The 22,081-nt window shown below is 36.3% G+C and overlaps 1 pseudogene across 1 annotated transcript; it reads left to right on the top strand.

Moving 5' to 3' along the window:
• Nucleotides 1–3,088: 3,088 nt before the first annotated feature.
• LOC149555401 (putative receptor-like protein kinase At1g11050 pseudogene) lies at nucleotides 3,089–5,089 on the top strand (annotated as a pseudogene). Its single transcript, XR_016365298.1, has one exon. The product of XR_016365298.1 is annotated as a putative receptor-like protein kinase At1g11050 pseudogene (transcript).
• Nucleotides 5,090–22,081: the final 16,992 nt, after the last annotated feature.

The following is a 22,081-nucleotide window of genomic DNA, read 5'->3' as shown; positions in this document are numbered from 1 at the left end:
GCATTTTGAGGAGGTAGGTGGCGAAATTCTTCAATTCCTTCAACTCACGTACATGTTGTGGCTATGAAATCCCTGCAAAATGGAGTGAAAATGAAATGGGTTGTGGGTTTGCAGCCCATTTATTTTTTTTTTTTTTTTTTTAAATTGTTTTAGAAAGCACGTATGCACTTTTTAAAGCTAGAAAAAAAGGGTGCCATCTTTTTGGTACCACAACTTGGTGCACTTACCCATAATATATACAAGAATGAGAAATAATGAGAGCTACGAGAGTGTGAAATAAAATGCTCTAGTTAAAGGTTTATAAGTTATGATGATACAACTATGTTTCTCCTTACTATGTAGCATTCATAGGTCTACATGGGGACTCACTATTATTCATGTTTGTAAAATTTCAAGCACAAATATTTTTCATCTATGCTAGAAATATAATACTCTAGTATGGTTATTCTCCCTCATAAAATGGGGATAGGGATAGTTAAAGTTTGACTTGAGCATGTATCGTTATTTTAGGATCACCTCTTCTGAACTCTAAGGTGCATCCTCTATGAGGATCATTTCCCTTTATTTTGAATATGTGTAATGTCCCTAATGAAAATCTCAAAATCACTGAAAACGATGACATTATATTTTCTATCAAGTTCATTAAAATGTTATCATAGAAACATGATAAAAATTTAAGGGGACATATTGTTCTAGAGTTATTTTTGTATGTATTTTAAAAGGCCCAATAGACCTTTTTTTAACTATATAATCAAGGGTCCAAGGACTAAATTTTTTTTCATTTTTTAATGTTGAAGAAATAGAAAAAAATTAATGTTAACCTTTTTATCTTGGCTATTCTAGATCTAGTGGAGAATACCATTTGTTCCAAGTGATTATCTATAAGAATCCCACACAAAACCCTCATATAAAAACACATTTAGGAAACCCTTTTGACACTACATTTTTTTAATTATGAAAACATCAATAAAAATACCATATACCCAAGACCATTAAATATACAAAATAACAACCTTTGCATGTGTTTCATTCATTTTAATACCTCGAATATTTCTTGTATATCCATGAGTTAAATATTGTACCAAATATACTCAACTTGAAAAATCACACCTCCCACAACTACGAAAAATTTGTATCACTTGTTGGGAAATAATGTATTCAAAATCTAGTATATATTCAATACATTTCCTACATAACCCCACTAGAGAAAAGCATGCATATAAGCGTATTGAATAACCATAATGAAAATAGATCAAATAGGGAAGTGTCCACAGAACAAGAAAGAGATATACCCTAAAAATCCTTTAAGAGGGTTGCAAAAATCAACCTCCAAAAGCATTCATACTTCATCTACTATTCAACAAATAAATAACACAATGCACTTACAAAATTATATGAGTATTCTGGACACATCAAGCATTTTCATTTCATCCTCCATGTGTTCGGGCATGAATCCACTCATCTTGTGTCATGCTTCATATATGTTCTCCTAAAAAAGACTCAAAAGATGACAACATACTCACCCAACTAACCTTAACCTCCAACCATGTTCTTACTTTTATAGACTCAAACCTCACATAATACAACTAATTGGAAAGATAAAACAATGTCTCTCAAAGGCATAAGAGCACATAATTATTGACTCCTCATTTAATATTGGGTGTGAATTTTTTACTTTATTAAATATTTTTCCTTAAATATTAAATAATTTCCTTCTATGTATACCACACATAAAATAATCAACCTAATGTCATAATACAACATTAGAAGTGGTCCCCAAATAATTACATAGTGTGGTTAATTACATATGCTATAATTGCAAAACTAAATAATTATTTAATTACAATTAAATCATTTAATGAAATGTTAGACAACACAAAATTCTCACATTAATCAGTGTTAGTTTGCATTCAAGAAGTTCTACAAAACCATTTTATTTTTGCCCAACATTGTGCCGGAGTAAAAAAAAATCTTTAGGATTAATACATGTGGCTCTTAAATTATTTCTAGATTATTAAATAGAGTTATACTATTGAAAAAAGAGAGGCATTTTAGGGTTTGAGTTTTATGGGACACAGTCAAGTGCATTAGAACCATTTTGAAAGTTTGATTTTCCTTTATGTTGCTGTTTAACTTGGATTTGACTTTGTTGTAAGATTAGACAAGTAGTCAATTTTGAAAGCTAACCATTCACAAGTTGAAAATCAAGAAAGCATTTTAAATCATTTGTTCATTTTACTTTTATTTGTTTTGTAATTATGCATAGCATCTTATTACAAATTTTAAACAAATATGTTATAATCTTGTGATCGTTTTAAGTTCTAGAGGATTGTTGTAAGTGTATGCAATGAAATCAATGTTGTTGAAAGTTTTCCAATTGAATATATCTCAAAGAATTTGTGATCAAGATTTAGTTGTTTCATTTAACTTTTCTACCTAAAGACAAAATTTACAAATTGGATGAAATAATATTTCAATTATCGTGACTAAAATATAGAACCATACTTATGAAGACTCATTAAAACAAGTCTTGATTATTTTATTTGTTATGGATCACCCTTTGAAATCAAAGTGTAAGAGATGTTAAAATCATTATGTTGTTAGTCATTTCCAATCTTTGAAGCAAAGTTAGGTTTTCTTTCATGTGCAGAAAGTTTGTTCGCATTATTCACTTCTTGTTAAGAATTGTAGATTTAGAAGTTAAAACAAAGAAACCACCAACGGTCAAAAATATTTGAATTTACATATCGTATCCGAGATTATATAAAATTCGCAAGCAACATATGGTTTCCACGTTCTCAATCATAAATAGCGAGCGAGTAATTTAGTCAACAACATTACAAATGTGTTTGATTTGAAAAGGAGGAACATTTCTCTAAAAAGCAAAAGTTAAAAATAAGTCTAAAGAAGGAAGCTTCTCTACGTTAAGGTTGCAGAAATAAAACACGTTTAAAGCGTCCTCCATTAAAGTACACTCTCCACGGAATAATTTCGTCCTCGAGCTGTAATGCTGCATTTGCCAGAGGAGAACAATAAAACGTGGAAAACTTTCACGCGCCAGACCGATTCACAGACAAGTAATCGACTCTTAAATACAGTTCTTGTCGGCAAAGGTTGCAGTTCATAGAGGAAAAATGAAGATGGAAATTCTCAGAGCATTTCTGCTATTCTGTTTGGTGGGAACAACCAAGGCAGAGTGCCCCATCGATCTGGACTATGTTACTCAACTTTCATGGAACACAAGCGATTGTCGATCCATCGAAACCAAACAAGAACTGAGCATCTGTCAGACGACATTAACGAGTCTTTTTGGAGTTGGGCTTGCTCAATACCTTCGAGAGAAATCCATGTTCGAACTACCCAACAACGCCTCTGCCATTGCATGTCTCACGACGTTCCAGCTGAAATTAACTTCGCTTGGTCTTACATCCAACCTGGTTCTTCGCACTTTGAGCAATGCATCCGAATTTGTGTCGAGTCCCAGTCTCTGCGCCGGAATACAGAGCAAACAAGATTGGATCGACAAAATGCAGGGGATTTCCATGGAGACGGTCTGTAAAGGGGATCTTTCTCAGAACAGCGCTTGCAGCACATGCCATTCGAGCGGAGATGAAGCCCTGGCGAAGTTAACAGCCGGAATCGAAAACATTACGGTTGAAACAAATCGGAAATGTTACTATTTCGTATGTCTGTATGCTGCAGGAGTGGTGAATGAATTTGGGCCTAAAAATTTGCAGACGGCTTCCTGCATTCTCCGTGTGCCTCTTCTCAGCAAAAAGATCTCATCTCGTCGAAGGATTTGGGCATTCAGCATTACGGGATCTCTTTTGGGTATTATCCTGCTGTCCTGTTTTGTGATCTGGTGGGTGAGGAGAAATGGGGGATCTGGTAAGCATAAAAGTTTTGTGGGTATGAATAAAAAACTTCTGACGGCCATTGCGAAGCCCAACACAGGTGCAATCTGGTTCGACATTGAGGAAATCAGGGCAGCAACTGGTAATTTCAGTGCGGGGAATCTGATTGGGGAGGGCGGATTTGGGAGTGTTTATAAGGGCGTGCTCTCAGATGGGCGGCAGATCGCGGTGAAGAGATTCAGAAGCTGCGCTTCTGAAAGGGATTCTGAGTTCATAAACGAGGCGGAGATCATAAACAGCATCCGCCATAGGAATCTGGTTGTTCTGAGAGGGTTTTGTGTGTCCAGCGATGACAAAGAGGGACGGCAGAGGTATCTTGTGTATGATTTCATGGGTAATGGGAGCCTTGATGGGCATATTTTCGAAGGGGGTAAAAACAGGGGAGGGTTGAATTGGGAACAGAGGAAGAACATTGCTCTGGGCACGGCTAAGGGCTTGAGCTATCTGCATTTTGGAGTTCAGCCTGCCATTTATCACAGAGATATAAAGGCCACTAACATTCTGCTGGATGATCAAATGAATGCCTGTGTTGCCGATTTTGGGCTGGCGAGAATGACTGTAGAAGGGGAATCGCACCTGACCACACGAATTGCTGGAACACAGGGTTACTTGGCCCCTGAATATGCTCTGTATGGGCAACTCTCCGATCGGAGCGATGTGTATAGCTTTGGTGTTGTGTTGCTGGAGATTTTGAGCGGGAGAAAAGCTCTTGATAGTAGTGTTGAATCTCCATCCGATTACCTGGTTACAGATTGGGCATGGAGGCTTGTGAAATCGGGGAAAACTTTGGATGTGATCGACAGTAGAATCCGTGAGAGTGGGGCTGAGAGAGAAATGGAGAGGTTTGTTTTAGTGGGCATTTTGTGTGCTCATGTAATGGTTGCATTCAGGCCGAGCATGGCGGAAGCGCTGAGGATGTTGGAGGGAGATTGTGATGTTCCAGAAGTACCAGACAGGCCTTCACCTCTTACACACGAGGCTTCTTTCAGCCATGAATTTGATTCCTTCCTCTCAAATCTTAACCTCATTTCAATTAAGCGATAAGGTTACAGGGATATTTGGATGGGTGCCCCCTCTATTTCATTTTCATTTCTTGCTTTTTTCATTAATTCAAATTTTCAATTCTCAATTGACCATCAATTCATAGAATTTAAAAGATTGGAAGAAATTTTAAATGTTTGTATTTTTTTTAATTTTTCATTATTTTATAAATCATATTTTTCATTCATTCTATTGAACCATATTATTTTTAGTAGGGAGAAAAATCAAATTTCTTCAACAAAAAGTAAAAATATTTTCAAAAAATACAAATATTTTCTAACAACTCTATCATGCATTAATTACAACTTAATCATTTTCATATTAGTGACAAGTTGATTAGATTTTCAAAAAAATAATCATTTTTGTCATCCACCTCACACCACTTTGGACAAAAATGAATAATACTATTAATTATCACTATATATTTTTATTACCAAGTCCAAATATAGAGTTAAATGTTTTATATTTATTATTTTAAATATACTTATTAGTTTTACATTATTTTTGTCAATTGTAAAATGTGTTTTTTTTAATAGATAAGAGACCAAAGTCAAGGCTAATTATTATTATTATTATTTGTGATTAATTATTCTAATTATTAGTTAATCTTCAGTAAATTTGAACCCAAGACCTCCCAATTAAGAGGCTCACAATTTACCATTGTGTTGTAGGCTCTTGCCTTCCAAATGTAAAATTTTATTTCTTTAAGTTTACAACATGTTTTACTAGCTACTATTTTACAATCATGCTCTAATTTTATTTTTTATACCATTTTACAAATTGTAAAACTAATACTACCCCTCAAACTTACTAGAGTTTGAATTAAGTAATAAACAATTTATTTTTGAAAATTAAATATTTCAACTTACAATTGAATTAGTAGAAATGCGTAGTATTTATATAATGTAATTTCTATTGTTACTTATATATTTCTTAAAATAATATAATTATTAATATTTTTTAAATTCCCTTAACTATCTCTATCATTCAATATTTACTTGTCCTTATAATAACATGTCATTCGCTATTTTAGCTTTCTCTTCATACCTTCTTTTCTATCTATAAATCTCTATTTTCCTTCTTTTCCAATTATTGGCAGGAACTTTCATGCATTGTGTATCTTGTTTAGATACAAGGGACTTTAAATGTTATATTTATTCTTATAAGAGAAGAGTTTGTGTGAATCTACTATTCATAAAACATGGATCAGTAAGTCTAGCTCAAAAAACAACACAATTGAATCTTAGTAGAAATATCACAATATTTTGATGATTTCAATTCACTAATATGATTTCAAATTATCCAAATCAAATTTTATTAATTTCCTACACTTGAATTGGAGTGGTACTTGGATGGATGACCTCCCATGAAGTCTTTGTGGCTTCACCTTTGAGAACATTACCTAGATGCAATGAGTGCTAAGAGTTCTATAGAACATTCCTGTGAGAGATGGGTTCATATGAACCACTACTTGTGAAACATGGATAATGAGTATGACTCAAAAAGCTACACAGTTGAGTCGTAATAGAAATATCACAATATTTTGATAATTTCAATTCACTAATATGATTTCAAATATCTCATAAGTCTCAGTGCTTCACCTCTATGAACATCACCTAGATGCATTAAGTGTTAAGTGTTCCATTCATCCTCATGAGAGATGGGTTCATGTGAACCACTACTCGTGAAATATGAGTCGATGAGTTTAACTCAAAAAACCACATAGTTGAATTTTGATAATAATATCACAATATTTTGATGATTTCAATTCGCTAATATGACTCCTATATAAAATCTCAACTTCCTTTCAATTCGTTAATATGACTCCTATATAAAATCTCAACTTCCTTTCAATTCGCTAATATGACTCCTATATAAAATCTCAACTTCCTTTCAATTAGCTTTGTTGAAGATGCATTAATTTACAAGGGAAAATGTTAGGAGAAAAATTCACAAGTTGAGTATTCTAAATTTGTCTTTCAACATTTATATTCATGCATCTCTAACTCATATTTAATTTTAAATTTGTATGTTTTTGTATCAATTTATTTGACAAGTATCATGCGGTTAGAGTTTAGAGTCATATTATCAAATATGATATCACACCATCATGTTTTTTGTTGAGGCATTCAAAAAGGTCCCCAAAAGAGTTAGACCAATAGTTATATGTTAAATTATGTTTTATTAGTGCACTATGACATCATATAATTTGTTTTTTTTTGGATCTAAGGAATACATTTTATCAATCGTGATTTTTGTGTTAACAATGACAACTTTAAGTCATAACTATTGATGCTATATTATTACAAACATTAGACATCAAAGCAATAAATGTTATTACAACTATCAAAACATGCTCAATTATTTTCTTTTCTCTTACACATTGACTATTTTATATCTATAAATTCTTATGAATAGTTATGGGCCTCCTTTTGGAGTCACTGCCGAAATTTATTGTGGAGGCTATCAAGAGACACATTGTCCATCCAGCTATGGAAACTTGAATTGAACCTCCTATTTATTTTTTATGGTGTAATGAGGATGTTGGTAGCAAGGTATGGTAAGGAAAGATTAGTCCAATTCATCTTTTCTTCTGATTCTCATTTCTCAAATTGTGGCATTTTTGGCTATATATTATCATAAAAATAATATTATATGAACCATTATTGTGCTTTTGTATATTCATCTTCAAAAAAAAAAAAAATTTGCAGTATCAACCCATATCTTTGGAGGTGATAGCTTCATGAAAAGAGTTTGCATGCATTGTTCAAAGCCATTTTTCAGTGGCTTTCTCTTTAAGACCATGTATGTTGTGTAGAAAATCTTAGGTTAGACTAGTTAGCATAATAGATTGGCATCCTATTGATATTGTGTTTGGCACTTAAAAGAGTTTTTTCAAAGTGTTCTTATGTTTGATTGTTGATGTAGGCCTTTAATTTTTGTACAATTATTTTAAACATTTTTTCTCCAAGATCTTTGATCAGCGTTGAGTCCATATACCCTGACACTTTTCACAAGTTTAGGTCCTAGATTACATGTACGCAAAGTTGAATTCGTGGCTATGCGTGAAACATTTGAGGCATTGAAAGGTATGGAACACATTTTTTGGTTGTTTTATTGTAGCTATAAGGATTTTGGATTTGTTGTTATGATGACTTGTTTGTAGATTTTGGGTTGGGGGTATCTGCAGGATCATGGTGTGCCAAAAAGTGGCGATGTGAAAAAAAAAGAGTTTGAAGACGCCTAAAAGCACTTCAAAATCCGCTCTGACTTTTTTTCACCTATCCAGGAACCAAACCTGGAAGGTAAGGCCGAGCCTTATCGGATATCCGATATGACATCGGATATCCGATATGACATCGGATATCCGATTTGACATCGGATATCCGATTTTAAATCGAATATTCGACATGTGACCGGATATATGATAATTAGAGTGATAATATTATACTGCTATTATTATTATTATTTAATATTATTATAATTATTATTATTATTATCGTATAATAGTATGATATATTATTTAATATTATTATTATTATTATTTAATATGATATATTATTTAATATTAATATTTACTACATGATATTATTATTATTTAATATAATATTATTATTAAATAATAATAAGATATAATAATAATATTATATTAAATAATAATAATATCATATTAAATATTATTATTAAATAATATATCATATTAAATATTATTATTATTATTATATTAAATAATATTAATATTATTATTATTATATTAAATAATATTAATAATAATATTATTATTATTATATTAAATAATATTAATAATAATATTATTATTATTATTATATTAAATAATATATCATATTAAATAATAATAATATATCATACTATTATATTATAATATTATTATTATTATTTAATATGATATTATTATTATTATAATAATTATTATACTATAATATAATATTATTATTATTATTATATTATAATCATATAATATTATACTATAATAATAATATTATAATGTATTATATTATAATAATATAATATAATATTTAATATATTATAATATATAGTAATGTAATATAATATATATATAAGATATAATATAATAATAAAAAGTAATATCTTATAATACAATATATAATAAAAAAGTATAATATATTATAAATTATAATAATATAATATAATAATATTATTATTATATAATATAATATTTTATATTATAATATATAGTAAATTAATATAATATATATAAAATATAATATAAAAATATATAAAATGTAATATAATTTAATATATGTTATATGTTATATGTTATATTACATATATTATACTCATTATATGTTATTGGGCCATATCGGATATCCGATACCTGTGCATTGGATTAAATAAAATCACAGACCCGCGGGCCCTCATTTTACGTGAATTTGGGGCCAGTATTACCATTGTCGATCGGATATCAGATACGAGATCGGATATCAGATATTTAGGTATGTTTTTTTTTTCTCAACTCATTTTTAACCTAAATTTAATAGATTTTAGGATGATTTTGTTTGTTTTAGTTGAATCTAGGGTTTTTTTGACAAAAATGGTTAAAATTTAGATTTTTTTTTAATATATATTACATTTTGCAATTCAATAGGAATGGCTGATCAAAATGATGACACTGAGGCAGGGAATAATATTCCTCGTAACCCACCACCAAACGATCCAATATCCCCATAAAACCCTCCACCAAATGATCCTCTACCTCCTCAAAACCCTCCTCGAATCGAGGATTTGATAAATGAAAATATCACCAAGTTAAGAGGTTTGCATAGAACATATAATAATGTACCTGCACTAGCTCCTATGTTATCCACATTAAACACCATAGTGGATAACATTGAAACCCTTACGAACCAACAAAATGCTGCTCTTCGTTGGCGTCATGAAATGCACCAGATGTTTGATGATGGTTTGGATTATGATGAGGTCACGGCCCTCAACATAACCAAAGACAATTTGGCTAGCCTTTTTGCTAACCCAAAAATGGGTATACCAATTGACCCAGAAAAAACCAATCTATCGATTAAATGGTGCACAAATGACGCCATACGTGCAAATTTTTGGGATCGTTGGTGGATGGTCTTTGATATCCCTCCACATGGCAATTTAGACATACCATTTTATTTCCTTAGAAAATTATATGCAAAATTTGTGTTGAAACTTAAAGTGAACTATTGGAGCATGAAGCCCAACATGGGCTTAGGACTAGGAGCTCCTCAGGATAGACCCTCTTCCCAGCGGAAGAAACTTGGCACTTTTGTTCCCCCCCCCCCCCCCCTAATATCTCCCCCCCTCCTCAAGTGCAACATCCAAATATTATGGCAGAGGCTAGCTCTCAGACTATCAGAGCCATTCATAAGCTGAGTAGCCTAATGATATCTCAGGCTAGGTCAGTCCTGCCTCCTCGTGTTGATGATGTTGGTGCCAGTTCATCATTGGCTAGCTCATCACACGTTTGTGTGCCTCACACTTGCATTACATGCAAGAATATTTGCCTGGATCCCATAGGTGACCTTCCTAAGTATCATTTTGTATTAGACGAGGATACACCAGACGCACTTGCAGAGGCTACAGACCCTGATGCGAGAGAGGAGGGGAATGTAGAGGCATGGACTCCTTCGATGTCGGTACGTGTATACACTTTTTTGTTATGACATATGCGATTTAAAGTTAATTTTTATAATAGAGTAATTTTAATTTTTAATCCATACCGACTTTTAAATGTATGTGATCTTCATTCATGTTTAGTTGATGACCGAGGAGGAGCTCAGACAGATAAACGATGCTACACTCTCGACCATTTCATTTGGCCTTGAGACATCTATGGTACATTATGTTGTGTTCGCATTTTTTTTTTCTATTTGATATTGTAGCATATATGGTTGCTAATCTTCTTTTATCTTGCAGATACCACCTGCCCCGGGGGGACAAAGTGCGAGGGGTGAGCCAACATGCACTGACAAAGGAAAGGTAATTAAATGTTTTCTAATTGATTAAATATCGATGCATTCTTGTAAAATGTTTGTGGTAATATTATTTAATTACATTCTTTATTGTATATAGGGTGTGGCTACTGGCGATGAGCCCGTACAGATTCGACATCCTAGATCATTAGGGATTTCCATTCGCACAGAGAGCCCCATTGTATGTATAAGTATCATTTATTTTTTATTTTTCTTATTGATGCAGAGGAAAGTATGATTGTTGTTCCATACAATTTCTGTGATTTTTTTTGTACCAATAATGATTCATGTCTTGCATATGTTCATTACAACTTAAATAGGCTTATATGCACCTGTCCAACCGACCAAGTTGGTTACAAAGGTTTATTCAATCAAACAAATACCAAATTACTAGTTTCCCTCCAAAACTAATATGACCGTTTGAATTTGAAATTCAAATTTTAAACTATAGTTTATATGCATTCCCTAACTTTCTAAACTATTTCATTGACACAAAATTGGTCATATGGATTTATTAAATGCAACTAAGTATGAAACTATCCTAAGACTACCCCATATGGCTCTTTTGGCCATTTTACATCATGTTGCCCTTAGGTCCTTACTAGGACTTTTATGAATTTTTTCTTTCAAAGTACATTGTTTATTACATAATTTCATTATTGGTTTTAATATATCCCAATTAACAATCAATGATGTCTTTGATCCTCTATCTTCATCTGGTACCTGTATATGAGCAATGTTAGTATGCTAATAGAAACCAAATTTAAATAAAGCTTCTACAAACTAAACAAAATTCATAAACTTCAAAATAGACTAAGATGAGCTCTTAATTGAGAATATGAGCCATTAATGGGCTCTCTCAATGAGAAGCTCTCTTGTTGATTAGCTTTGTCTAAATAGATAGGATGTATGCTCAAGCTTTATGCTTCAAAAAGGGCTTCAAATAGAGTTGGAATTTGGGTGTGAGTGTATGGTTTTGATGTAAAATGGCTTCTTAAAATGGCATTATGACTTTACTTCATGGATTGTGTTGTTTTGCAAAGGGGAAGGACCCAATTTATAGGCAAGAGGCTTGAGGAATTGAGGGCTAAGATGTAAGGATGGAAAAAAGCTCTTGGAGGGCTCAGATTGCATGACAGGAGAGCACATGGATTGTGCTTCCTTACAGCCAATTAGGGAGTGACACATGTCACAGGGTGAGAGGATGGAGGAAAGGGGAAGGATGAGTCAACAAAGGAGGCTCAAGGGATAAAATCTTCATAAAGACCCTCATAATGGCTTGTAAGAGCAATAAAAGGGCTTGGAAGAGTCATTTATGACCTAGTGGGCTTCATAAAGTTTTATGATTGGGATATTTTGAGGGAGATGGGAGGAATTTCGACTTGGGCTTGATTAGGAAGGTTTTAAGCTTGCTTAGGCTTATGCAAATGATTAGAGGATGGATTAGGATGGTTTATGATTAGCTTAGGGATAGGCAAGTGGATGGAATTTAATGAGGGTGGGTGAAGGAGGAGATATTTGTTAACTTTGGCTTGGGTTATTAAGTTTTAACCCATGTTTAGGGAATGTGACAAGGTTAGGAGGGGATTAGGATTAGGTTTAAAGACATCTTCTAGAATAGTCTAGACTTTGGATGAGGATAAAGACTTTCTAGAATAGTCTAGAACTTCCTAGGATGAGGATGAAGACTTTGTAGAAGAGTCTAGAACTTCTTAGGATGAGGACAAATTAGATTTTTAGGAAATAAATAAAGTTTTATTTATTTCAAGGGTTTGGGTTGAGGAAATATTTATTAAAACTTTTTAAATAAACATGAGAATTAATATTTAATCTTAATTAAATATTTTGAGTTGGGATTAGGGGTAGGAAATGATGGGATTAGCCTTTAATCAAAATTAAAGAAGGATTAGAAGATTTTGGAAGAGGTTAGTGGTCTTAAGGAAATTGGCCAAGTTTTGGGCAAAAAATAAATTTTTTATTTATTTTGGGTTTTTTAGTCAATTTGTTAATTAAATAATTAATTAATAAGGAAATAATGTTTAAATAAGATTTAAACATTTTTGGGAGGGATTCCTTAATTAAATATTTTTAATTAAGATAAATGGATTTAATGGCATAAAAATAAATTAATTAATTAAATAATTAATTAATTAATAAATGATGATGTCATCGGGAATTTTTCAAAAAATAAAAATACTTTAGTTTCTAAAGGTTTTTAGGTGTCTACATTTTGCCCCTCTTTGATGTGATGCCGCAAGTGGCATGGCATCAAAGATAAGAAAATAAGATGCCCAAGGCTAGAGTAGAAGAGGAGAGAATGGACTGCAAGATGCCCTCTCAAGAAGGCGGCGGGGAGAGAAAGCGAGGCTCGATGACTTCTTGAAAAGTACAAGAATCCGAGATGAGCAAGAAGACTCAGATTGGCTTAAGAGAAGAGGTTTAGTTAGCTCAAACTCTCACTACGGGAGAATGATAAAGGGAGAATCAGAGGCACAAGAGGAAGCAAGCTTAAGATCTCAGGGATTACAGAGGATGAAGGAGCAGAGCGCTATAAAAGGAATCTAGGATGGGGAGATGGATGAGGGCATTAAAAAGCTGATGCAACAGGATTTCAAAGAGTCAGATTGGCGAAAGATGGGTTTCGGAGATCCCTAAGACTAGGATTGTGGATCTCGAAAGATGAGGCTTGGTGGATCCCTAAGACTAGGATTGTGGATCCCTAAAGCTAAAGGTGAGGAGTGATTCAAAGAGATGCTGATGCATAAGCTGGGGTAGGAGAGATGGATGCTGGATATGGATGGGGGATAATGGAGATGAAGGAAAACCATTGAAGCTTTTTGAGCAGGGGGATACTTCAAAGAGAAGTACCACAATGTAGTTGAGCACTAGATTTGCTATAGGACTGTTGGTGAATTGCCAAGGTTACCAAGAACATCAAGGCCTTTTCACCAACTGTCCAGAGGACTGATGGACTGACTCAAAACAAACACGCAAGGATTGCCCCAACATCACACATGAATCTCGAAAGAATCAGAGTGGAACCGACACTGGGTAACCCACAAGAAGAAAAGAAAAACAAACAAAAGAATTGATCAAGACCTTACGCCCAGATTGCCCCATTCGCAGTATACCATGATATGGAAGATCGTGGCAACTTTGAGGAGGGAACAAGAAGATTGTTTGGAAAAGATACTTCAAGACCCAAAAGGGAAGATTCCAAATCAAAAGAAAGTGAAAATCCAAAAGAGAAACATTTGCCAATGAGATGGGTAGGACGAGGTACTAACGGACTAAGATCAGACATGTGGAAAGCTATATCCTACAAGGATCTATCGAAGAGCACCTAATCTGGTGGATCTGGATGAGTGATGCATCTGGAAAGATGAACTAAGAAGGATAACACTTTTGTGACAGGAGATCTAGCTAAAGGATGCATTGGGATAGCTAACCAAGGGTTGTGCGATGTGTGCAAGATGTTGAGCAAGAACGATCTGACACAAAAATTGGATAGATATAATGGTACTAAGCTAAAGAGGATGTACAAGCTGACAAACCAAGATATGTTACAAATCTACAAGGTTGTTCATGTTTGGGTTTTGTGAGATGGAAATGTTTGTGAAGGGTGAGATGTCTGCAATAGTTGATAGGCGGATAGGTAGATGGTTTGTGAAAAGCTTAAGTGAAAATGGGATTCTTTGTGTGCATGTGATAGGATACAAGCTAGGATACAAGATTTGGCATATAATACAAACTAGAATATGGTACAAGCTTTGGACAAGATTTGGATATACAAGCTATGATACAAGGGATGATACAAGATTTACAAGCTAGGGTACAAGATTTACAAGCTGAGGTACAAGATTTACAAGCTGTACAGGAGGTATTTACAAGCTCCATTAGATTTTGGATATTTGGTTGGAACACCAAGGGAACAAGAAGGTTTTTTATGGGATGGTGGGTGAATGGATGAGGGATAGGATAGTGATAGATAATGGATTAGTCTTAGTACACAAGGCACCTGAATTACTAGGTTTTCACCAAGGTACCTATCCAAGGCGCTTGAATTGCCAAGTTTTCACCATTGGATGCTTATTTCTCTTTACTATTTTTTTTTTTGTATTTTTCAAAAGCTGGGTATACCAAGGATCTTCAAGCATAGAACTTCTTGAGATGAATGATGTTAGTAGGATCATTCAAGAGTTCTCCTTTTGGTGTAGATAGCTGATAGGCTCCAGAGCCAAAGGATGTAGTGACAACATAAGGACCAAGCCATGTAGCTTCAAACTTTCCTTTCTTTTCTCGATCTGCTTGGACTTTCATGTTTTCTTTGAGGACCATGTCGCCCGGCTGAAAGTGTCGTGGAAGCACCTTCTTGTTGAAATTCCTTTTGAGATGAGTTTGATAGACTGTGAGATGATCATAGGCTTGTTGTCGCTTCTCGTCTAAGAGATCTAGCTGGGTGAGCCGAGCTACTCTGTATTCTTCATCTAATATTTGCCCTTGCAAAAATATGCGCAAGGAGGGAAGTTCAACCTTGATGGGTAGTACCACTTCGGCACCATAGACTAGGGAGTATGGAGTTGTGCCTGTGGATGTACGAAAGGAGGTTCGATAGGCCCATAGGGCTAGATTTATTTGTAGGTGCCAATCGCGGCCGGAATCATTGACAACTTTCTTTAGGATTTTAAGGAGGGTTTTGTTAGTTGCCTCCGCCTGGCCATTACCTTGTGGGAAATATGGGCTAGACAAGTGATGATGGATGTGGAGGGAAGTGCATAATTCTTCCATGTTGATATTTTCAAAGTTACCTCCGTGGTCGGTGAAGATGGTGGATGGGATGTCGAAGCGGAAAACAATGTGGTACAAGATAAACTTAGAGACCTGAACTCCTGTAGCTAAGACTAGGGGGACTGCTTCCACCCATTTAGTGAAATAGTCTGTAGTTGTTATTATCCATTTATGTCCATCAGATGAGAGGGGTGTGATAGTTCCAACTAGATCAAGGCCCCAACAAGCGAAAGGCCAAGGTGGTGCAATAGGCTGTAGATCCTGTGCTAGAGCGTGCACAAGATTTGCATGCTGCTGACATGGGAGACACTTTCTGACAAAGTCACAAGAGTCTTCTTCAATGGTAGGCCAATAGTAGCCTGCTCTAAGGATTTGTCGCACTAGGAAAATACCACTCGTGTGGGCACCGCAAAGTCTAAAGTGTACTTCTTTTAACACCATCACAGCCTCATTTTGGTCTAAACATCGAGAGAGAGTATCGTGATAACCCTGACGATATAGGGTATTGGCTATGATAACATAGCGGGATGATTTTCGGATGAGGTTCTGGCGTTGGGTACGTGTGAGGTGAGGGGATATGATACTATTGTTAAGGTAAGTGTGAATCTCATGGTACCAAGGGGATTGGTTACCAACCAAGATACAAACACAGTTTGAATCCTCATTCGCATAGGCAAGTGTGAGGAGCTACTCGACTAAAAACTCATACTATGTAGCTACGTGGGGAATTTCCAAGAGTGAGCTGATAGTAGCGATAGCATCTACTGCTTTGTTCTATATTCGAGGCACTTGTATAAACTGAAGCTTTGCAAAATGCTGGGTTAGTTGATCAACTAGCTCTTTGTAGGGTAATAGCTTTTCATCTTTGGTTTGATATTCATTTAGGGCTTGCTTGATGATGAGCTGAGAATCGTCAAAGATTTGTAACTCAGTGATGTTCCATTCTACAGCTATCTTTAATCCTACTATGAGGGCCTCATATTCAGCTATATTGTTGGTGCTAGGGAATTGTAGCTTGAAGGCTTTTGGAATGTAATCTCCTTGAGGTGTGACCAACAATATTCCTGCCCCTGATCCATGAGATGTGTATGAGCCATCAAAATAAAGTTTCCATGGGGGTTGTTCTTCAATTAGACAGATATGCTCATTTGGAAATTCTGTGCTCAATGGATAAGCATCTATTAGAGGTGCATCAGCTAGGTGATCTGCTATAGCTTGCCCTTTGATTGCCTTTCTGTCCACATACTGGATGTCAAATTCACTAAGAAGCATAACCCGTTTGGCCAAACAGCCTGTTAGTGTTGTTCTGGAGAGCATATACTTGAGAGGGTTGATCTTGGAGACTAGTTGGATGGTATGACTTAGCATGTAGTGGCGAAGCTTTTGAGTTGAGAAAACAACTGCCAAACAAGATTTTTCCATAGGAGTGTAATTGAGTTCATAACCAACTAGGGTTCTACTGATGTAGTAGATGGCTCTTTCTCTGCCGTAGTCATCAAGCTGTGCTAGAAGTGCCCCTAGAGCAGTAGGCGTTGTTGATATGTACAAGATCAAGGGACGACTAGGAACTGGTGGAACCAAGATAGGGGGATTGGTGAGATACTGCTTGAGCTGATCGAAGTTGCACTGACATAAAGGATCCCACTTGAAGTTCTCATCCTTCTTTAGTAAATGTGAAAATGGTGTACACTTATCTGCAAGCTGGGAGATGAAGCGTCAGATGGATTGAAGCTTTCCCTGAAGAGAGCGAAGCTATCGCAATGTCTAGGGAGGAGGCATGTCTAAGATAGCCTTAACCTTCTTGGGGTCTATCTCTATACCTCGTTTAGAAACTATAAAGCCTAGAAGCTTGCCAGATGTGACCCCAAAGACACATTTCTTGGGATTCAGCATGAGATGATATTTGGCTAACCTATCAAAGACTTTCTCCAGGTCAGCAAGATGATCCATGAAGGTATGAGACTTGATCAAGATATCATCCACATAATCCTCCAAAATGCTATGGATGAGATCATGAAAAATGGCTGTCATAGCTCTTTGATAGGTAGCCCCAGCATTCTTTAGGCCAAAAGGCATCATGTTGTAGCAAAAGGTTCCCCAAGGGGTAGTGAATGATTTCTTATGCTAATCCTCTTCTACAATCTTGATTTGATTATACCCAAAAAATCCATCCATGAGGGACAAAATTTCATGTCCAGCTGTAAGATCTACAATCATATCTATGTTGGGCAAGGGAAAATCATCGTTTGGACAAGCTTTGTTAAGATCTCTAAAATCAATGCAGATTCTGATGTCACCGGAAGGTTTAGTGATGGGGACCATGTTGGAGATCCACTCTGAGTAGTCGATAGGTCAAATAACCTTAGCAGCTAACATTCTTTCTAATTCAGCTTTGACCAGTAATGCCACCTTGGGGTGCATTTTTCTAAGCTTTTGTCTAACGAGCTTGATCTTTGGATCGACTGTAAGATGATGAACTACAAGCTTTGGATCAAGTCCTAGCATGTCCTGATATGACCATGCAAATCAGCCAATGTTCTCTCTGAAGACCTCAAAGAGGAGGTCAACTTGGTCTTGTGATAGGGATGCAGCAATGTGAACAAGTCTAGGGATCTCTAAAGAACTGATGTTGACTTCTCTAGTATCCTCAATTAGAATAGAAGACACCTCTGGTTGATTAGCTTAAGGAGGCAATGCTAAATCCTCATGTTCTGCTTGTGGCTGTGGATGTTCTTGCCGAGGGGTTCTCTTCACTACCTTAGCTAGTCTTGGATTCACCTTAGTTCCAGTTTTGGGTGTACCGGAACTAGGTTGGGGATTTTCTCCAAAATACCCCTTGGGATCTAGCTTGTAGATATAGGCAGAATCTGGCTTTGTTTTCTTGTGAGGATTTTTGGCTCCCATGAATCTCAGAAGCACTTCCTCTTATGTGAACTCATCAATCTGTATGACGCTTGGTTGGTCCCAATCTATGAGTTGTGGATGGGCGAGTGGTAGGTCAATGAAATGGATGGATAGTTCTTGGAGAACAGAGTCTCCTAAGGAGATTTGGTCTAGGATATCGTCGTAGGCTCTCTTTTCAACTTCCTCAGGAATGTCTTCGATTTCGACAAGGTCACGATGAATGTTCGAAAAAGCGTGACCGTCCATATTGGTGCCCCCAGTTGTGGGTATGCCAAAGCCAAGAACTGACTTCGATTCCCACTTGTGTGCGTTGATGGGGCACTGCATGCCTCTTTCTTCTGGTCCTAGACCACCACCTTGATAGTTCCATTTGTTAGTGATGAATTTATGTTCTTGGGGATACTTCTAGCTAAAGTGATCAAGGCATGCTTGATTTCTTTGAGGTGCATCCTTATGTAACCAATTGTTGATATCCGAAGTGAGTTCCTCATGAAGAGGGATTTTTGAGGATACAAAGGTTGTTGGGCCAAATTGTTTGTATTGAGAAGGTGGAATCTCCTTAGCTTTGTGATATGTCGGTCATCCATGGGCATGTGGATCAAGTGGGAGTGCCCCAACAGAAAATGCATCTGACAGACTATACTCTCCATAGCCTTTGTTATTGATCTTCACGGTCAACAGGGTGGAGGTGAGGATGGTTTCTGAGTCATTACAAGTGTGGGATGAGCTGGCGATAGATGTGCCGATATCAATTCTAGGGCAATGGTTTGTATATGAAGCTTCAACCGCATTACAGTAAGCAAAGGGTTCCAGATCGGCATGGATGGTTACCTCAGTGCCTTGATGTGGAAATTTGACGCACTGATGGTAAGTGGATGGAACGGCTTTCATGGCATGAATCCATGGGCGACCGAGGAGGATGTTAAATGGTAGGTTTAGATCAATAACATGGCAGAGTGTCTCTTGGATGACTAGCCCAACCTTGATTGGCAGCAAAATAGTTCCTTCTGTGGTTCTTTCCAAGTTGTCATAAGCTTTGATGGTGATAACCTCATTGATGATATCTGCCTCAGTATACCCAGCTTGTTTTATAAATTTTAGGGTGCAAATATTCAAGGCTGATCCTTATCTATCATTACTCTTTTCACGGCAAAATTGGATACCATGATGGCTATGCGAAGCGAAAGGGTGTGATCTGGCTCGACCACGGGTATGTCGGTGGGTTTGAATGATAGGGCACATGAGGAGGATAGGTGTCCAAAAAGATTATGAAAATTAGTAGTGTTGATATCTGAATGGACATGGGATTCTATGAGAGCACTATCAAGGATGTTCTTGTACAAAGGACTAGTGTGAAGAAGGTCTAAAATGGAGATTTGGGCTGGCATGTTCCCAAGGTGTTCCAAGATATTGTACTGGCTTTTTGATGGAGTTGATGGTGCTGGTGAAACTAGTGGGCCTGTGATGTTAAATCGTGCTCTTCGATTGGTGACTGCACACTCATTGTTTGGTCCTTGGATATTGATAACATTGATAGAAGGCTCTTTCTCGGATGTACAACCTATGAGGCTACCATAGTCTATGTAGGATGAAGTGTGGTCATTGTTCTTCCCATGCTGTTGGTTTGGCTGGCGATTGTTGGTGTTGTTGTTGTTGGCTTGGATAGGTGCTTTTCCAAGATTTTGGTTGTTGTGAGGAGGAAAAGCATTTTGATAGATCTGTAAGCCTGGATTGGGAGAGGTTTGGGCACCAACGGTGATTTCTTTCCGATCAATGAGGTCCTGCACATAATCTTTCAGTTTCATGCATCTGAGGGTAGTGTGACCTTTTACCCTTTGAAATTTGTAGTACTCATTGTCTTTGTACCATGCAGCTTTGGATTGGCTTGGGTCGATTTTCTAGGTAGGAGGAAATTTGATGAGGTTTTCCTTCACTATTTTCTCAAAAATGACATCCAAAGGTTCACCAAGGGGTGTATAGTTTCTAGGTGCAGGTTAGAATATGGGCTTTTGTCTTGCAGCTACATTGATGGCATTAGCTTGATTGCTAGACCCTTGAAAGTTGGGTCTTGGATTGTGGTTTTGATAGCTTTGGTTATTCTGCTATTGGTAGTTGATAGCTTGCTGATTTTTTGGTTGATATGGTGGGTTGGACTAATTTTGAGAAGGACCAACAATATTCACATGTCTGGTGTTAGTGACGCCATCTGTTGCAACATGCTTGTTTTTGTTCCAATACCTAGACTTGTCATTGGAATGTGATTGATTTTGGTTGGCTTCCTTGTAAATCTTGACCACACCATCTTTAATGAGTCCTTGCTCAAGGATCATTCCTTTCTCTTTGATATCTTTGTAGGTCTGCAAACAGTTCATGGTCATGTGGTGAGCCAAGCTAGGATGGGCATTATCAATAAAAATTTTCACCAAATGGCGCTCTGGCAAGGTGCAAGATATGCGGGTGGTAAGGGTTTGCCATCTTTGCAGATATTCAGGAAGGCTTTCTCCACCTTTTTGCTTAGTGTGGACAATATCAACTACTAATAGCTCTGTTTCAACAAGATGGGCATATTGGGCTACAAATGCCTCAGACAATTCAGCAAAAAATTTAATTGTACCATAGGGGATTCTATAAAACCATTCAAGAGCTGGTCCAGCCAAGCTTTTAGGAAAGAGACGCAAGAGGAAGATGTCATTGTATGCCACTTCTTGGCATTGCATGTAAAATTCTTTGATATGTGTGACAGGGTCTCCTTTTCCTCTGAATTTTTCAAAGTTGGGTGTCTCAAAATGCTTGGGAAATGGTGTCATGGTAATGGCTCTGTCAAATGGGTAAGGACACACATTCTCAAACTTGAAGGTTTTTGGATCATTTCCCTCTTAGATGTTCTTCAAAGCTATTTTCATGGCTTCCCATTCTAAATTAATGGGTGACATCTGGGGTGCCCCCAATGTAGGAGTGCCCTGAGGTAGGTATGTGCTAGATGGGGCAATGGAATATGGATGGCTTTGAGGTATGGGCTGGTAGGGATTGTACATGGCTTGGGCAACTGAATGGTGGATGATGGGTTGCTGAGGTGGAGGTGCCAAATATTGTTGCATATGTTGCGAGGCTTGCTGTTGATATTGGATTTGAGGTTGGGATTGAGGAACATAAGCTGGCTGTGGGACAAATGGATTTCTTTGTGGAGGTAAGGTATAAGATGGTTGTGAAGCTTGGGGAAAGGATCGGGGAGCTTGTGGAAATTGACTTTGGATTTGAGGAGTTTGACCAATATATGTGGGTTATGCCCCCATTTGGGAAGGTATCTGCATGGCAAAGGAGGCCAAGTAATTGGTGGTTGGTGGTGGTGGATTTCCTCCTAGAAGTGGCATAGAAAAATAGTTGGTAATAGGAGGTAATGGATTAGTTGGTGGTGGAGGTGGTGGGAATTGAAAGCTT

The sequence above is a fragment of the Cupressus sempervirens genome, chromosome 5, assembly GCF_028749045.1.
Source record: "Cupressus sempervirens isolate cs-2001-9-10 chromosome 5, ASM2874904v1, whole genome shotgun sequence".
Classification (NCBI taxonomy): Eukaryota; Viridiplantae; Streptophyta; class Pinopsida; order Cupressales; family Cupressaceae; genus Cupressus; species Cupressus sempervirens.
This window is presented reverse-complemented; position numbering and strand designations above follow the sequence as displayed.